Source organism: Apteryx rowi, unplaced genomic scaffold, assembly GCF_003343035.1.
Source record: "Apteryx rowi isolate R43461 unplaced genomic scaffold, aptRow1 scaffold_86, whole genome shotgun sequence".
NCBI lineage: Eukaryota > Metazoa > Chordata > Aves > Apterygiformes > Apterygidae > Apteryx > Apteryx rowi.
In genome coordinates, this window is record NW_020451160.1 from 2,297,114 (window position 1) to 2,303,113 (window position 6,000).

The 6,000-nt window shown below is 39.9% G+C and overlaps 1 protein-coding gene across 14 annotated transcripts in view; it reads right to left on the reverse strand.

Moving 5' to 3' along the window:
* The window catches only part of MBTD1 (mbt domain containing 1), a 38,971-nt gene that overhangs the window by 31,979 nt on the left and 992 nt on the right, over positions 1-6,000 (reverse strand). For 3 of the 14 annotated variants that reach the window (XM_026090489.1, XM_026090482.1, XM_026090485.1), the window contains 2 exons: positions 4,937-4,984; positions 4,407-4,595 (listed from right to left, as the gene is read on the reverse strand). The exons of 7 other annotated variants lie outside the window; for them this stretch is intronic. The gene's annotated coding sequence lies outside the window, so the exon portion shown is untranslated. Of the gene's footprint in view, positions 1-3,527; positions 3,581-4,406; positions 4,596-4,936; positions 5,890-6,000 lie in introns of all 14 variants that reach the window. 4 more of the 14 variants (XM_026090487.1, XM_026090488.1, XM_026090484.1 and 1 more) reach the window with 3 other exon arrangements.

The following is a 6,000-nucleotide window of genomic DNA, read 5'->3' on the forward strand; positions in this document are numbered from 1 at the left end:
CCTTTCCTAGAGGGTATATGCCTGAACATCTTTATTGTTGGATCTCATCCGAGCCTTTTTCTGCCATTCTGTCATGCCATCCCTTTATTAAAATATTTTCTGTTCTCCCTTGCAATCTGTCTAAATCCTATTATAGAAGGATTTCCTCATAGTCAAACAGGAAACCCGATTTCCACACTGACCCAATCCCAGCATCTGACTTAAAAAAACCCCCAACAAAACAATAAGCACAAAAATGAGGTAAACAAATTTAACACACTTAAAGTGTCTCCAAAACCTAAAAATGTCAGCCTAATGTTAATCATGCACACACTCCCCACTCAACAATTCAAAATTATATTAAAACTAACCAAAACTTAGGATAGGGCATAACCTGAGATCTTCTTGAAGCAACTGACATCTGCTTGAAGTAACCGGGATGACAGTTACAGTCATTAGAGGAAACATTGAATGATGGCAGAGCAAAACCAAGTCCTGACCTGCACTGCTAACCAGCCTCACCTGTACACTATTACTGATATTATAAGCCAACGAGATGCAAGATAAGTTATTTGTTTGTGTGCGCACATGTGTGTAAATTAAGCTAGAAGTTGAACACAACGTTGCCGTGGATACAGTGTTCTGCTACCAGTACCAATAATTTACAGATCAGAACACGAGCAGGAAGGCCAACGTTTCATAAGCTTCATAATGTCTCACAATATTTAACTTTCTTTGACCAGAGGATACAGCCTCTGCTAAGTAATAAAATGCAATACTGTATTAACCATTCACAACACCAACACCAGAATACCATGACGCCTCCTATATTAGTGGGGTTTTGGAGTCTACAAACAGGATCATCTTCCTCATTCAGCTGACTTATTGTCTATAACTCAGCTGATCTACCTCACTGAGAGACCAGGACCTCATCTCACGTAAAGGAGGACTCAACCCTTTAGCAGAGGCTGCAGGAGGAGGTAGGGTTGGGAATTCCCTTTCTCACTGCAGACTAGAGAACTTTGGACCCAYGCAGCAGTTCTGCTGCACTCTGCTGACCCACTTCATTGCTAGAGGTAGAGAAGCTACCAACGCAGAGAAAGCAAAAGGAGCACAGCCCATTGCCAGTCCCTCCAACCCCCAGGGCCGGAGCAGGGAAGCTCTGTAGCCAGCACTGCTCCCACTGCAAGGGGAAGGAGAACAGAGAACGGACGGATGGAGGAGAGAGGAACAGGCTGGAGGTCCAGTGGCACAGAAGGAAGACAGACTGCTCTAGGGAAGCTGAAGCAGGGTGCGAGAGTACTATTGCAGGTACCACAACAGTACCTTTGGCTCCAATTTTTTGTTGATGTTCTTTGGTATCACATACATTTAGAAGTTCAATATTACTGCCAAGACTTATTTGCCAAAATAGCCACAGATGAGAAAGAAAAAATTTCTTATAAACTCTCAAAAGAGGTCTCATTTACCACTTCATTAACTTTGTATTTGGACAAATTGTCCTAATTCAAGTTATGAGCAACTCAGTAGCTTTGTTTATTCTTTAAAAAAAAAAATACTGTAGCTTTATAAAATGTTTTTATTCAAGCTTTTGACAGAAAATGAGCATGTTTACTGGATAATTTACTTAGGACATTCTTAATGTTAATTTATAGTTATTATCCAGATTGTAATTCTTAGGAAATTACTCAAAATACATTTTATGAAACTTGAAAAAGGTATAGTTCTGCAACAGAAAAACACCCACAAACTTTGAAACTAAGAAGTACTTTGTGTGCAGAAGTAGGTGAAAGTTAGGGAAGGCAGCATGTAAACACCTATGTTGAAATTTTGTTAGAGCAGACCAAAACATTTCCAGTTTGATAATAAACACCACTAAGGTTCTTTTCAATACACACGGAGAGACAGCATTGGTAGAAACCAGTGAACAACTTGCGGAAACTCTGATAACACTTCCCGCAGAACTTAGAGGTCCTATCCCACTTGCAAAGCCTGTCCAATGTTTGAAACAGAAAAAAGCTGGGGCACAGCTCAAGGGTCAGAAATTGCATCCTTACACAAAGGGCAGGATATGAAAAACCTACTCTGTCATATCTTGCTGCAAGACAGCAGAACCTGGTTCCCATGGAGTTCCTGTGGCCACTGCCTCAAACAGAACCAAAACAGACATGAGGCAGCTGCTTCTGTAAAAGCAGCAGCTTGCAGTTCCTGCTGAGTTCTTACAAGTGATGTGCAGCAGCCTGCCTTATCAGTCAACTAGCAATAATTTGTCTGTCTGACACAGAAGCACCTAACCATGGCACCTGCAGGACCTCTAGGAATGGAAGCCTCAGAAGGGGCAGTCTATTACTGTGCAAAACAGATGTTCGTACTGAATTTTGAGACATGCTGCTGATGAGAATGCAGCCCTTCCCCCGAGAAAGCAGCATCATAGTTAAAGCATGAAGGTGGCCTGTCAAAACCACACAACTGGGGGTTATGACTATTAGCAGAAAGGGGTTAAGCACAATGTTTACATTTACACACTTCAATAATCACCATTTGATACAGTTCCTTTAAAAAAATCCCCTTTTTTCCTGCCAGAATAACAGTAGCGGTAACTTGCTTTAACAATTACCTCACAGTAAGATCAACCCATGTGGTAATTCACAATGTATTTATACAAAGACAAAAAATACTTTCTACTCTTTGGAGCTGGATTTAGCACTAAAACCACACTGAGGAGATTGCCTTTCCCTCAAAACTGAATCAGATCAGTGTTCTTCACCTATTAACAGATGAGGGAATAGCATCCTGCCTGTCTGCAAAACATGCTTTGAGCAGGAGTCTGGCACACAGTAAAACCTAGATCTGTGTAGCTCTGGTCAACAGCAAAAGAGCAGTAGTTTAAGTAACTAGGGCTAAAAGAAAATCTACTACTACATTAAGAAGAAGCAATACACAAACAAAAAAATCAGGCCAAACTTTTGGGTATACCAACTAAGACTTATTTTCCTAATGAGATTACCGGTTCCTCAACAAGAAAGATTTTTAGACAGAGCAATACAAAGTCTAGGATAAGTGGGACTGGCAAATGAGTCTGTAGGACTATTTGCTCGGGGGTTTTCTTGCATAGTTTTCTTTATTGAAGGGATGGGTGGAGAAAGGAACTCTTAAGAACTGCTTTCTTATTCTGTCCAACTTCCCATTTTCCTGTTCTTCCTCTCCCCTCTGTGAATACTTGGCAACAATGTATTTTTAAGAAATACTCTTAATTAAGGCATTACACAAGGCAAATGCTACGATAAAAGAATACAGTTAAGGAAACCGGTTTCCCTAAAATCACGAAGGCAATTCTAAACAGATATGATAAATAACTTGTTTTTCATTCCCATAACATACAGTGTTGTACAGACAGTTGAATTTGGTCAGCATGTTACAGCAGATATTCTTTGAGTGCAGTAACTACTCTTCCAGAATAAAAACTTGTTCAAGAAGGGTAAATGATGTATGGCTACAACACACACACAAAAAGACAACTTAATGTTAATAAAGCATCGAATACTTACTCAGGAAATTGCTTTAGTGTCTTGATGAAGACTATGCTCAAGTATTGGCAAAACTTTTAAGAAAATGTTTTGAAGGGGAGAACTTGTTAGAGAAAATACCCCATTAGGCAGTAACTAAGCTCCTTGCCTCCAAGTAAGTGCATCTTTGCCGAAGGAGGACGATACAAGAGTCATAGGAAGGTTTCAACCTGCTCAAAACGTTTATTGTTATTACTGAATCAATTTGGTACTTGAATTCAGAAAGGCAGCAAATTAGAATTTTGACAAAATACAAGAATGGCAGCTTCACAAAGGTCCACCAGCACCTATAAAGATAGGCAATGCATCACTTGCTATACTCAGAGCTAACCCCCAGAAACATGACAAAAGTACGGACAGATGGCATTGGAGGCCAAGGTCAACAATGAGGTCATCATAAACTTCAAGTCAATTGTATGGGACAAGATATATTTACTTCAATTGCATCTCCTTATCAGATCACACATTTCCCACAGCTTACTTCCAAGTTGATATTTAATTTGATGCACAACCTTTGTTTTCAAAAGTTCATTAATGTTTTATGCTGCAAGTTTAGTTTTAGCTCTGGATTTCAGCATTAAGGCAACAAGAAGACAGAACTAATTCATTACAACTGTTCTGAACTTCATCTAGCCAAAATCATTTAGTGTAGTAATACTAGCTTGCCCCCTGTGGTACCGAAGAACTAATTGCGTCTCATAGCATGACAAAAAAGGAAAATTCAAACATGGTACCAATTTAAAGAAAACATACTTTCAGTTTTCATTAAAAACAAACAAACAAAAAACCCCAGACCTAAACATCTTGGGATTCCTGGAAATCAGAACCAACCAAACTTACTTTTTTATAGAAGCAACTCACCTCTATCTGGAAATGTGCCTTCCACTCTTATTACAAGTAAAATCTCAGCTGGAAAATTACAGAAATGTTTTTTCCTGTCTCTTCATTTGCTATGTATGACAGCATTTTGTCTGAAGCCAGTTTCTGCTGTTTGCCAATGGTTTTGTCCATAGCCTCTTCCCCAGGGGGTTTCACACAAGAGGGGAGACTCTTTTACAAAAAAATATATGAAATTAGCAGGCATTTGGAGGGGCGAGGAGATGTAATATCTGAAATATCTGAGTTTTGAGAAAACTCAAGATGTGTTACAAATTCCATTACGCTTCTACAAAACCCTTACACACAGGAGTATCTGGAAGACATGAAGTCTAGAAGTCAAATACTTGGTTTCAAACAGTGCATTACCATTAAAAAAAAATATCAATTTAAAGGTTAAAAAACAAACAAACAAAAAACCCCAAACCCCAACCCCTGGAACACCTGAATTCCTTCTATGTGCCCAGGGCCAGATTCAGCAAAATATCACACTTGCCCAGCATGTACTGACTTACCTGAGAAATGAAGGTATGCAGTAGCAGTTTGTAGAAGGTATCAAGAGCCTTGCAGAATTAAATCAAATTTTAAAAGGTAAGAAAAATGAAAGCCAAGGGAACTTTTGTACATATTGTCATCGTTACTGCTACAGTCACGTAGTTCTTTTGGGAACCACAGTGAGGAGAGAACCCTCGCTTTCAGCTGACAACCCTGTTGCACATGCACTACACACTCTCAAGATCAAGATCTAAATTATTCTTCAGTGTAAACAATGACTTGCCGCTAAGGAAGAATACACCTCTGCTGCACTTCCCAATAACTTACACTACTCGCTTCCCCAAAATGATCCCTAGTCAGAAGTAACTAGGAAAGACTAMTAATCTACCACGTTTGGTTTTTGTTTAAGAATATCATTGTTTTAGGTCCCATTTAATTTTCCAGATTAGACTTTCTTCTACATTTATTATTCCATTCCTTATGGATCAAAATCAGGCTGTTATAAACGACTAAAAAAAACCCTAAACAAATAAATACAGCATCTGCGACCTGCAAAACAGCCTTAATTTGAAATAGAGAAGGCTACCTGCCGCTTTCAAACCTGCAACTAGTTTTAGAAGTGAAAAAATCACAAGGGCTGCCACCCGCATTTTAAAGCACTATTTTTAAAGGAATTACTTTTTCACATGCAGTAGCTTCTACCATAATCAGCATACGTTTTACAGTGAGTTTTTTTTTTTTAAGGACACACTGGACAGAAGTTTCTCCACTTTAGAACACTTTCACCGCCAACCCGAAAGCGAAACTGGTTTCGCGAGTTCATTGCTCGCGCTCAGAACAAAGTCAAAACATCAACAAGCGTAAAAAGGATATTGACGGGGCAACTGGCGGCAAAGAGCCCGCAGCTTTTGAAGTGCCAGGACTAAAGAATATCCTGAAGCCCTTAAAACGAGCGCGACGGGCTGGCTAAGTCCTCGAGGGTTGAAGCGCAAGGGGAAGTTACTGAGAGGAGCGACAGCCCCCCGCGGGGACGCGCACGGAGCGGGTCCGCGGCGCTCGCTACGCGACAAACTGAAACTTTTTG